Below are 13,715 nucleotides of genomic sequence, written 5' to 3' on the forward strand. Positions count from 1 at the left end.
CAACCTGAATAAGCCAGCACATCGACCCCTTCCAACTGCAGAGTGTTGTTGTCAGGCAAATGTGTCAGTGTACTGCATACAACATGAACTGCATCTGCAAAGGAGACCGCCCTGTGAAGACATGAAGAAGGTACCTGTGAATAAGGAGGAAGACATGGATGCACAAGCACATATCAATGCACCATGCAGTGTTCAATACAACAACAATCACCACTAGGCATGTACACACAGTTTTGACTACAAACTGCCCACACAGCTCATGGGAGCCCAATGTCACTGTCACTTGGTCACACCCTTTGCAAGCTCATGGAAAGGGGAAGCAGGAGGGGTGTGTGTGTCAGGAACCCAAGCCTCTAACCCAAACACAGGACAAGCCTGCATGTGCCCAGAAGGAATACACAGTGGATGCCCACAGGAGCCACACAGGGCAACACACTCTAAACAAAAACAAAAAGAAATCAAAAATGGCCATGTGGGGGCCGGGGGGGGTTACCCAGGAGGTTCCAGGTCAAGGTGCACACCAACATCCACCTGCGTGGATTTTGCGAAAAAAAAAAAATACCTCCATGGGCTCATGGCCTGCACGGCTACGCCAATGTGGGAGAACTGCTGTCGCTCTCTTCACCCTCTGCTGCTGCATCAGGAGGCGGTGGTGCTGTGGGCGGCAGCCCACGCAAAGCCCTGGTATGGTCCTCCATGGCAGCAAACATGAGGGTTTTGAAGGTCTGATTCTGGAGGATGATAGTGCGTAGATCCCCATGCAGCACCTCACGGGTTGCCTGCATCTCTGCACGCATGGCCTCAAGTGATGCCCGCTGCTCCTTACGGGTTGCCTGCAGCTCAGCTGAGAGCGAACGTGTGAGCTGCTCCAGCTGCTGTTCTGCCCTAAAATTTGGGGAAGCCTCAAGTTCAACCAGACTCTCCTTGAGGAAATGGAGTTCTAACCTCAGGGCTTCCCTGGAGCCCTGGGACTCTAGAGATATGGCTTCAAGCAGAGTGTCCAGTGCCGCCCGTCGGTCCCTGTTGGATGCCAACATGTCTTCCCTGTGTGATTGGCAAATGGAGTCTGTTGCCTGCTGTTGTGGCTCCATCTGCCTTTCAGGGGGGAGAATGGAAGTGGCCACCCTCTCCATTGCCTGAGCCATCATTTCAACCGATGCTCCCTGTTGTGCTGGTATACTGTACCAGGAGTTTTCCCATACAGTATTGCCTGGTGGCTTAAGGCCACCGCATCGGCAGGCACCACACCAGTTTGGGGCAAGGCGGTCTGCACCTTGCTGTGCTGGCACTGCCTGAGGCTGCAGGACTGCATTCCCCCTCTGATCTGCTGGCCCAGGAACAGGATCAGATGTTGTGGAGTGTGAACCTGCATCCTTAACCGCCAAAGGCGGACTTACCAACACTGACATCCCCACAGAGGGTTCTACCCCTGGTGCAGGAGGGTTGGACAGAACAGAATCCCTGCCAGAAACACTCACCTGCGACAGCACATAAGTCTCATCATCCGATTCAGCAGCTGAATCATAGAGGTCTGGGGAGGTGCAACCAGAGACACCCCTGGACAGTATGGTCTGCAGTAAGATTGGGTTTTCACCCACCACCACACCACGTCCTCCACTGGTGCCCGGTTGTGGCTGAGATTCCTCCTGGGTCTGCACCATCTCCTCCACCTCAACAGCATCAAGTGTGTCATCACCTGCAAAAACATGAAAGACAACAAATGGAAACAGGCATGAGCACCATAGCACACACATAGGCCTGACAAGCCAGAGATCCAGTACATGAATTACACATATCCCACATGACTATAACCCTGGCATGCATGCACTGTCAATGAGTTGGAAGGGGAGGCACAAAGCAGACACTGAGGACACCAAGATGGAAAAGCAACACATTTGCTGCATGCTGGGTAGCACTGGCATCACACATTAGCCTGTGAGTGGCATGTCCAATACACATAAATGACACATGCCAGCACATAGATGGCATATAGCATAGCCATGGTGCATTTGACAAGTACAGCCATATGTCAGTGAATGAGTACTGTCACCCATCCATGTGAGATGGACATGATGAGATGAAAAGTGCAAAATAGTGTGACAAAATATGCATGTGCCACACATCCAGTGTACAATAATACAGTGATGGCATGCTGCCACACACTGCAACACATCCAGTGTACAATAATACAGTGATGGCATGCAGATGGATACATCAATGGTTGGTCACTTCAACATGACACGAAAAAACTATCTTGTTCCACATTCAAACAGGCCCCAAAATGTTTTGTGAGCAGGCCCTTACTCAATCAGCCTGAATGGTCTAATCATTCCCATAACAAGGTAATAAATGTGGCCCAATGTGGGGTGTAACCAATGACAGAAGCATGTCACATATGTGGCATTAGGGCTGAAAAATGTGTTGCAAAAATGGGAGAATTGAAACAATCAGGCTGAATGAACCCTGAAAAAATCTGAACAATGTTGTTGCAAAATGACAGTTCAAGGGCAACTGCAGTAATGTTGCACTAATTGGCTACTGTGGTCAGAAGGGATACTGTCATACCCAAATCCAAGGCCGCTGAATGTTTGGAGGAAGCACATGGGTGACCCATACCACACAGGACTACACACCCTCACCTGGCACTCAATCTGAACACATCACCCATGCAATATACACATGGATTAAACACACATGCATGGGCACTCACCGGACAATGCTTCGTAATCTGGTAGGTCTCCCACACCTTGGATCTGTGACGAAGGTTCCAGCAACAGACTCATGTTCAGTGAGTTGGTTGTCCTCTGGTGGAGACCCACCACCAGTCACCAGAATAGAGGCATGATTGGAAGCCAGCTTGTTGCTCTGCGTTTCAGGTCATTCCACCGCTTGTAGCAATCATCAGCTGTGCGCCTCACAAATCCAAGGGCACTAATGTGGTCCGCGATGGTCTGCCAGTCTGCCCTACGTTGACCAGGTGTGGTCTTGCACCCTGCAGTCACCACCATTTTGCGGCTATGTGCCGACACATAGGCCAAAAGTGCATCAAGTTCGGCGTCATAAAGCTAGGCTTCCTTGACGTGCCGGAGTGTGTAGCCGTGTCTGGGGTCTCAGCCTGTAGTGCCAGAGCACCCTTCTTCTTCTTCTTGGAAGGTGGTGCGGATCCTGAGTGGCTTACGCCGCTATGGTCAGTAGGGGCAGAAGCGCAGGTGGACTGGGTAACAGAAGCCTGTAAAGGCTCAATGACCATAGGTCTTGGTGCAGGCATTGACTGCAGGGTGATGTTGGCAGGGCCAATGTCGGTTTGATGGACCTGGACCGAAACTGCCCCAGCTGGGAGACTCGAAGCTGGGGTAGATTGAGCTGCAGCTGACCCTGCAGCCTCCCCACCCTGGCTACTTGGGGCAACAGATGACGTTACTGCCCCAGATCCATGTGGCCTGGTGATAGCAACTTTCACTGCCAAACGTGGCTTAGACTTGCTGACCTGGAAGTCAGCCTGGGAGTCATCCTGTGCCGGTTCAAGTGCCAAAATGGGCCGGTGCAACAAGGGCTGAGCTGGGATGGTGTCATCTACGTTTCCCACAACCATTGGGGGGGGGGCATGGGTGTCCCCGATTGGTCCTCCTCACACGCGGCTCTAGGGGCACCCTGCAAATCCTGGCCATGTCCCCTACATGCCCACCACACCCACCACACCCACCTTTTGGAGGTCGGCCACCTTTGCCTCCCTTACTGCTTGGTCGCCTCCCAACCATGGCACTGATGTTGTTGTGCGTATGGGAGTTGCAGTAAACAATTGTCCTGGGCAATTGGGGTGAAAGGGGTAGGGTACTAGATGGAATTCTTACCCTAGTGCTCTAGCAAGGCTGTATGTGACCCCTGGGGGAAGATGACGGGTCACGCAATGCACAGGCACCCCAAAAACAAAAGCACATGTGCACACAACCCCTGGTAGACCACGTGCGTGGAAAAATAAACCCGCACTACGCTGTGGCACCCAGAAACACAAAAATAAGCGTATGCGTGTTACATGCAGCCTACAATGACCTCTAAAGTGGTACGCGACACACAGGGGCAACCACAGTTGGAAAATACATGTGCGTCTCACCGTCTCCCTTGAAAAAGAACATGAAAAAGATGCGTGTGTGCGCGTTGGCAACACCCCCACCAAAAGAAGAAAAGAACGCAGTCTGCGGAAACAGGGAGTATGAACTGGAAACATTGTGAAGTAATCGCGTGTGAACCGACATGAAGTACAAGATACACCTGCTCGCTCTCCACAAAAAGCACATAAAAGGAAATAGCGTGATACTCGTACCTTTTAAGCCAGCCCACCCGTGAAACGTCACTTACGCGCTTACACGCTAAGGCCCTTTCCTCCAATAGCACGGTGACGTGCAGTTTTCTCATGTGCTTATTCACTATGCACCCGTGTTGTGGGCAACGCCTGCGTGCGTAACATCACAGACACGCTTACGCGCTAAGGGCCTTTCCTCGAATTACACGCTGACGTGCAATTTTTTCACGTGCCAAATCACTCCGTATCAAGCTGGCCACGCGAAAACACTCGGAACACCAAGCTCCTGCCCAAAAGGCCATTTTCCTGCCCCCAAGAGCCCCGAGCACGCTCCCACCAGCCATCTGCTGCTGCCTGCCTGCCTGCTGCCCACGTGCCCTGCTATTTGGTGCCTGCACGTCAGCCATCTGCAGGGGTCCAGTTGCTGTGTCCACCCCTGCTGGAACGGAAGACTCCCGACTGGGATACCATCGCTCCACAGCCCAGCCCCAGGAACCAGTTGCCCACCCACACCTGCCTCGGGGGTCGCCATGTCAGTTGTTGCCAATGGGCAAACACCATCTGAGACTACTGGCGACCCCCAGTCAGAGAGGCAGAGGGCCACCAGCTTCAGTGAGAAGGAAGTTGGTGTCCTTGTGGAGCATGTCCTGGGGCATTATGATGCCCTCTTCGGAACATCACGCGCCAGGAAGGACGGTCGAGGATCTGGGAGGACGCATTGGTTGCCATCAACGTGGAGGGGGTGGCAACTCGCGACATCAAGCACGTCAAGAAGCGCTTGGAGGACTTGAGGTCCAGGATCCTCTACAAGGCCCGGCGCCCGGCGGAGGGGGCCGTGGCAGCATGAGCAACATCCAGATGAGGGTCCTGTAACACGTAGCCCCGGATCAGTGTGAGCCATGATGGATGTGAGTTTGAAGGCAACATTTTGGTTAACAGAGGCCCTTGTACATGGATGCTGATGTTGATTGCAGGCGCCAGGACTGTTTCTGCATGTGTGTTGCGTGCATTCACCCATGTGTTGTGGAGGGACAGGATGGAAGTGACATTTGACAGTGCCACTCATGTGTTATTACTTCCTGTCTAGAGGAATATTGTACTGTATCCTGATGCTTGTGTTCTATGTCTCCCTCTACGCAGCATCAAGTGAAGAAGAGGGCGGAGACGGCACTGTGGAGCCAAGCAGCGGGGATGCCTCCACTGGGTGGCGACGCAAGGCCCAGCCACCCTCCCAGGAATTGCCATCATCCAGGAGCGAGGGGGCTGGTGCCGCGGCTGCACTACAGCTGTAGCGGAATGGCTGGGTGAGTCCCCACAGGGGCTTGCAATGGTGGAAGACAGTGTGGAGACATCCAGGTTGGTGGTCTCCACAGAGGAGGAGGAGGAGCCTGCTATTGAGCCGCACATGGGGCCTAGTGGGGGTAGTACCACTGGTGCAAGTGGTGCAGTCCAGGGCCAGGGTCAGGAGGCAGCACAGGCCACCGCGGAGGGGCCTGTGCATGTTGCTGTCCTTGACCCTGTGACTGCACCACCATGCACCAGCAGGGATGCCCCGTCCCAGGCCCGTCCGCAGGTAGGGGGGAGTGCAACGTCATCTGCCTCTCCACTACCTATGGACGAGGGGTCCCACAACCGTATGGGCTCCGTCCTGGTTGGTGTCGTATTGCGCACGTGTGACATTCGTGATGACGTGCGTGCTTCCTGGGCGGAGCACGCACGCCATCACGAAGAGCAGCGTCGTGATGTGGCACTGTTGGGAGGGGCCCTGGTCGGTGGGTTCCTACATGTGGAGACTATGCGCCAGTCGTTCTCCCTGCCGTATTCCGGCCCAGATTCCACCAGGGCCCCCTGTGGACCTGGCCTGACCAACACAGCCAGCTTGGTGTAGATCCCATCCATGCCACAGTCGGGAGTCGGCGGTCCAGCAGGGGTGGACACCCCAACAACTGGAGACCATCGGACAGGGCACATGGACAGCAGCAACAGCAGCAGGCTCTAGGTGGGAGCAATGATGGCTCAGGGCCATCGACATCAGAGAGGCAGTCATCGGCCAGAGGGCAGGAGAACCCTGGAATGGGAGTTTCTTCCGTGTGGCTGCGGTTGGGCCAGCGCATAGATGCGGAGCGGCAGCCGGTGGAAGAGGCGCGGCTCACCATGGTCAGGGCAGAGTTCTCCATGCGTCGGGCGCTGAGGCGGGCAGAGTGCCTTGAGGCAACTCGCAGGGAGTTGGAGCAGGCCATGAGTGCATCCCTGCGAGTCCTCGGGGCCAGGGCAGAGGCCCGCCTCCGGGACATTGACATGGAGTTCGATGATGCCCTGGCCCGGGACATCACAGAGTGAGCCACAGGACTTGCCTGCCGCCATTGTATATAGTTACATAGTGTTAGGTTTCCTTTGTTCTTCTTTTAATTTGGAGTTAATGGACATTGCTTCACTTCGTATGTATATAGTATTTTCTTCACAGGGCTTTTTTTTTAGTAGGTTTCCTTTTGTTTGTGGATCATGGACCATTTGGACTTACATTGTATATAGTTGCAGACTTGTACATACTTTCTTTTTCTATATTCCCATGGATCAATGGTTATTTTTTATTTGGATTATGTTTTTATTATGGACATTGGCAATGGACCACTTTTTTATTTTACATGATTTTTCTTTTTTTTTAACTTCATTGGATTTACAATATTTTTTTTTACATCGGTCATTGTACATTGATTTTCTTTTTACTATTCCTCCAAGTCAGTTCTTTAAGTTTTTAATAATGTTTAATTACTTCTGAATTGGTGTTGTATTCTGTAATTGGTTTTGTGCATGTCTCATTGAACATTTCCTCAGTCACGTGTTGCCACTGTGTGGCTACGTTGTGCATTCCTGCATGGGCATGGTGGTTCATTTCGACTATCATGGCATGGGTAATTTGGGAGTGGGTTCTGTGGATGGTTGCATGCTTGGATTGGGGGTAAGGGGGATTAGGGTTGGCTTTAGGGACATGGGTCTGTTTTGTTAGGACATGTTGTTTGTTGGGACATGAGTCGGGGCCTGCTGGCAGGTGCCCATCACTGCTGGGGGGTGGGGGTGCTGGGGGACATGAGTCGTGGCATGCTGGCAGGTGCCCCTCACTGCTGGTGGGTGGGGGTGCTGGGGGACATGATTCGGGGCCTGCTGGCAGGTGCCCTCACTGCTGGGCGGTGGGGGTGCTGGGGGACATGAGTCAGGGCCTGAGGCTCACTGCTGGGTGGGGGTGCTGAGGGACATGAGTCGGGGCCTGCTGGCAGGTGCCCGTCAATGCTCGGTGGGTGGGCTGCTGGGGGACACTAGTGAAAGGTGACATGTGGGCTGGCTGGGGGGCATGCCCATGGTGGATGGGCTGCCTGCGGGACATGGCCAGGGGTGCAGGGTAGTCCCCTGTGGTGTGGGTTGCCTGCAGGGGCCATGGAGGGCTTAGAGGGCACACCTGGGAGGACCCACACTGCCAATTCATGTGTGGGACTCCCCACACACCCCACTGGATACACATACCCCGCTCTGACAGCGAAATCGCGTGTGAATCTTCCCGTGCATCCCGAAATCCATGTACCCCGCTCGCACAGGCCCAATCGCGTGTGGAACTTCCTGTGGGCCCCAGTAATAAACGTACCCCACTAGCACAGGGCCAATTGCATGTGAAACTTCCAGCGCACCCCAGTAATACACGTACCCCGCTCGCACAGGGACAATCGCATGTGGGACTCCCCACGCACCCCAGTAATACACGTACCCTGCTCGCACAGGTCCAATCGCATGTGAAACTTCCTGCGCACCCCTGAAATACACGTACCCCACTCACACAGGGCCAATCGCTTGTGACACTTCCCGCGTACCCCCGAAATACACGTACCCTGCTCGCACAAGGCCAATGGCGTGTGGAACTTCCCGCGCACCCCTGAAAAACATGTACCCCGCTCGCACAGGGCTAATCGCATGTGACACTTCCCGCATACTCCCGAAATACACATACCCTGCTTGCACAGGGCCAATCGCGTGTGAAACTTCCTGCGTACCCCCGAAATACACGTACCCTGCTCGTACAGGGCCAATCGCATGTGGAACTTCCCATGCACCCCCGAAATACACGTACCCCGCTCCCACAGGGCCAATCGCGTGTGAAACTTCCCACGCACCCCCGAAATGCATGTACCCTGCTCGCACAGGGCCAATCGCGTGTGAAACTTCCTGCGCACCCCCGAAATACATGTACCGTGCTCGCACAGGCCAAATCGTGTGTGACTCTTCCCACGCACACCAGTAATACATGTACCCCACTCGCACACGGCCAATCGCATGTGTAACTCCCCGCGCAGCGGGGTACGTTTATTCGGAGGGGTGCGCAGGGAGTTTTCGTGGTTGGGGCCTGTGCGCCATGTACGGGATTTGTGCGCTGTACATGGCGCACGGGGAGGGGTTGGGGGCGTATCTGGCGCTGCTGCAGGGTGGCTGCACCACTCTGTGCCACGGCTGGTTAGGGATGTTCAAATCCATGAATACGCTGTGCGCAGAAATGGATTTTAGCACACGTGGCTGGCGCAGACTGTCACACGTGCACACTGTGCGCCAGCCTTGTGCGCCACTTGTGTGCTGGATTCTATGAATTACCCTGTATGTCCATAAATAAGTCTTTGTTTAAAACATGTCGAAAGCCTTGTGTACTTTAGATGCATGAACAATCATTATTTTACCAATTTCCTAGGCAATTAATTGTCTTGAAAATGGTTAGGCTAATTATTGGTCATGCATTGAATGCACACGATGCTTTGTACATGCTTTAATCTTGAACAGCATCATCTACAAGTCACCCTGAGCCAATTCAGTAATATGATAATGTGAAACTACCAGCACAAACAACTATTCGCAACTGAACTGGTCTGTGATTGGTGAGACACTAAACCCACCATAATGGTGTTTGTTAATGCTCCAGCCACAAGGATGTCCTACTATACAGAGCTGCCGATCCCTAATGGGGGGTGGATGGGTGACATGCATATGTGGTTGCCTGCTTCTTAGATAAGGCTGTCTTTCTTGGTTTGGTGAAACTATGCATACGCAGCTGTCTTAGAAGACAAAGACCATTTTCAGGTGCAAAAGCATGTCTGAACTTATAACATACCAACATTGCATTGCTCAGTGAGTTCTGAACCAGAGGCGAACTTCCAGGAATGGCTACTTGGTGACCCTGAGGCACGTGTGGCTTAGATGAAATTGGCTTATTTTACTCTCACTAGTATGTTATGAATTTCATCTGTTATTTGGCGCCGCTGTGTGCATAAACAGGTCTTGGTTTAAAGCATCTAAAAAGCATAATACAGAAGCAGCATTGACTTGAGACTGATAATATTAAGATTTCAGTGCCCGGCTAATATTTAACGCATTTTATCAGCACATTAGCAGGCATACTCTATACGTCTAAAGCAGTAATTAATACCATGTTTCTTATGCTAATTACGTCTAATGTTGCCTGTGATAGGGCTAATTGAATGTAAAGGCTTCCATTAAGACATTCCTTTCAATAAGTCCGCTGTGCTTTCATTTTCACAAATGAAATGCAACACTTACAGTAAACAGCCATGACACTAGCTATGACACGATCATTAGGAGATAGGCTTTCCTTATGCAATTGGCCTTTTTCATCTTCCAAGCAATTCAATAATTGCCGAAAAAAAACATGAGAGGGTGTATACAAAGTGGATTAAAGCTGCTAATAACTCTTCTTTTCCGTGGTGTACTTCCAACTATGCATGCACCACCATTTTGTACTGCATTTACTGCTTATTGCTAAAATCCAATTTAATTTAGGTGTGCGTCCAGTTGGTTAACTGATCGGTATATCTGGGCATTTCCAACGTGCTCAATAATCTCAGTCTGCTTGGCCGCCTGGTGTAATCCTACTGTTGCATAGTGCTTGACCCGCTCCCCTGCTATCCTCTTGCTCCCCCTTCCTACTCTTCTCTGCCCCATGGCACTCTCTGTCTCTCCTATCTTCTCTAACTGTTTCTCCATCTTCTATCCTCCCTCTCTCACACAAAGTCTGCAAGGAAGAAACTAAAAAAGACATTCCTGAGTTCCAAACCTGGTCTGCCCATCGCAGACACCTACATCAATGTCTCCTCTAGACAGACTATCACTGACATTCTCTTTGCCGTTCCTTACTTCTAACCTATGTAACCCCATATGGTCTCTGTCCTCTCACATTCTCTGCCTACTCTGCCATTACTGGTGGCATCAGATGGGAAGTGCTCTTGGCGCACTTTAAATCTTCCAAATGCACCATTAATATATATCATAATTACACTATCATTGCCCAGTGCTCTCAGCCCAACCTCTGCCTTCTTGACAGGTGTCTTCCTTCTCTCTTCAACTTCCCTCCATCTCCTTCCATCCCTCCTTCCATCATACTCCTTCCCCCCAGTGGTGGCCCCCACCTGTGCGCCCCCTCACAAATATTTTAATTTGTATTTGTATTTTATTATGTATTTGTATCTTATTGAATCTTATAAAGCGCTTTTATCCAAAGCGCTGTACATAGTTAAAAAAAAACAATGGTACAAAATGATTGATATAGATTAATTCAGATATCAAATCCGAAAGCAAACAATCAAGGATAGTGACATACGTGGTTTTTCAAAGAGACCCGAAAAAGATAATAGAAAGTGATAGATCAAAGGGAAAAGATAGTGGTAGATCGAAGGGAAAATGGAAGAAGGTTCCAATGAAGAGGAGCAAGAAGCTCAAACGAATGAAAGGGAGACTGGGCGCAAGGTGGGCGGAGGAGAGTCAACTTGAAATGAGAGGAATAGCGAAGAGAACGAGAATGAGTATAGAATGACAAAAGAACAGCCAGACAGCCTGGGGCTAACCCGTAGGGAGATGTAAAAACTAAACAGAGAAAATGAAATTTATGTTAAGCTTGAAAAGGTAACCATCCAAGAGATGCAAGCAAAAATGAAATAGAGTCAGAGTAAGAAAGCAGCCAGAGTTCACGAATGGAAGAATGATAACTAGATTTCAAAGGAGCAACATGAGAAGAAGGAAGACCAAAAAGCATAACAGAGCAATAGAAGAGTCGAGAAAATCTAAGAGAAGAAATAAGCAATTTAGTTGCATGAAAAGTAAGAGAGGGATGGACTTTGCAAATGTTGTGCAAGTTAAAGCGACAAGAGCGGGATGTAAGGGAAATGTGATAGGTAAAAGAAAGATTAGAGTCAGATTTAAAGGGGACAACCAGATTCACTTAGCCACCCTCAAATTGCGGTCTACTATCAAACGTTCCTCTGACATCTGTCTCCTCCTTGAAGACCTTGACCTTGACGTCCTTGCTCTCACTGAGACGTGGTCAAGGCCAGTTCTGTCACTGCTTTTGATACTTTTCTCACTGAAGGTTACAAGATCCTGTCAAATCCCAGGCCATCCCAAGCAGGTGGTGGAGTGGCTCTGATCTTCACTGAGTGGGTTTGTGCCTCCATCATCCCCATTCAAACCTACTCATCCTTTGTAAGCCTAGTCTGCAGGCTGTCTTTCTCACCTACTTTCTTTCTTACTCTTGCCACCATCTGCAGCCCCGTGGACAGTCCTCCCTCTTCCTCTCAGAATGGGCTGATATGTCCTCCTCCCTTCCGGCCCCCTCCCCCAAACTTATCTTCCTTGGGTACTTCAACTTCCATCTCAACTCTTTTGATGGGGCCACTGCTCTCTTCCACAACCTTTGCAACACTCTTTCCCTCTCTATCCTTCCTTCCGGCCCAACCCACTCGGCCAGGCACACCCTTGATGCTCTCATCTCAACAGGTGTCCCTCTCACTATACCTCTCTCCTGGTCTGACCACTCTCTCCTCTATTCCCACCTTGACCTTCCCTGTCCCTTGTTGCCTTCATCCGCACTGCCAGTCTCATTCTCTGTCATTCGACCAATGAAGCGTGTGTCAGTCGCTGCATTTGCCTCTTTCTTCCTCCCTCCTCCACCCTCTTAATTAGACTCTCCTTCTGACTCAGTTCTTGCTAATCTCCATCTCTATCTCCAACACCCTGCACATCCTTGCCCCTATCATGAGGATCTGCATGAAGCCTGCCTCTGAATGCAAATCCTGGAATGACTCTGACTTAGCCTCTTTGAAAAACAAGTGCAAAGTTGCAGAATGGAATTGGCAGCCATCTAGTTCATCCTCTGACAAACTGGCCTAATTCAAAGGCAATACCGTCTGTCCATCTGCTCCTAGAAGTGGGCTCTTGTTCAAGCCCGTATCTCTTGAGGCACCAACAACATGGCTGAACTATAAAATCTACAAGGAACTTGCCAATCCTACTGCAGTCTCCTCTTCCCCTCCCTCCTTTCAGGCCCTTTGCTCTGCACTGGCCAACCACTTCTCCTTTGAATCTTTGGACATCCTGTCCTCTCTGTCATCTGCTCCCACCTGATCCCCTCTCTTGCTTCCCTTGCCCCCCTCGCCCTCCTTGCCCCATACTCTACACTTTCTCTCCCATTGCACCCAGTGAGATCTCTAGAGTCGTCAGCTCTAGGAAGGTCTCCTCTAAACAGGTGCTCCCCTGCTCCACCAAAACCAACAAGGACAACATTGCCACTCTCGCTCCAGCCTTGGTTGACCTCTGCAACCACTCATTTGCCACTGGCTCCTTCTCCCAATCCTTCAAGCACTCTCTGGTGCACCTTCTCCTAAAAAAGCCATCTGCTGACACTTCTTGCCTGGCTAACTATCGCCCTATCTCTATCACCCCTTTCTTGGGCAAACTCATAGAGAAGCTGTTCATTCTCCAACTGATCCTCCACACCGAATTGGTTGGCTGACTTCACCACCACCAGTCTGCCTTTAGGGCTGCCAGAGGCATGGAAAATGCTCTCCGGAACACCCGTGAAGACCTACTCTCCATCCTGGATTTCCTATCTCCCTCTGTTCTGACCATCCTTGATATCTCTTCTGCTGTTGACACAGCCAACCACTCCATCCTCATAAACCATCTCCATGATACCCTAGGCATCAGGGACAGGTCACTGGCATGGATTACCTCCTTTGTTCGAACAGACTCTCCCCAAGTTCAAATGGATCTTTTTCTATCCTATTGCCATGGCTCTTCAACATCTACCTGGCCCCACTGCCCCACCCGATCTCCAATTTCACCCCTCCTTTCCAGGGTTGTTCAGAGAACACACCGCTCTCCTTCAAGCTGCCATCCCCTACCTATACCTCCTCCTCCTCCTTCCTCATACCTGACTGCCTGACTGCTATACAGGCATGTTGCTCTGCCAATGATCCCAGCCTTAATGCCAGTAAAACAGAGATCCTACTCATTGGGACGCCTGCTCCTTGTTTCCCTCCAATCTCTGGCCAGACTGCCTAGTGCCCATCTCATCACCCACCTGTGAGGCAAA

The sequence above is a fragment of the Ambystoma mexicanum genome, chromosome 4p (assembly GCF_040938575.1).
Source record: "Ambystoma mexicanum isolate Mex_15411 chromosome 4p, UKY_AmexF1_1, whole genome shotgun sequence".
NCBI classification, from domain to species: domain Eukaryota; kingdom Metazoa; phylum Chordata; class Amphibia; order Caudata; family Ambystomatidae; genus Ambystoma; species Ambystoma mexicanum.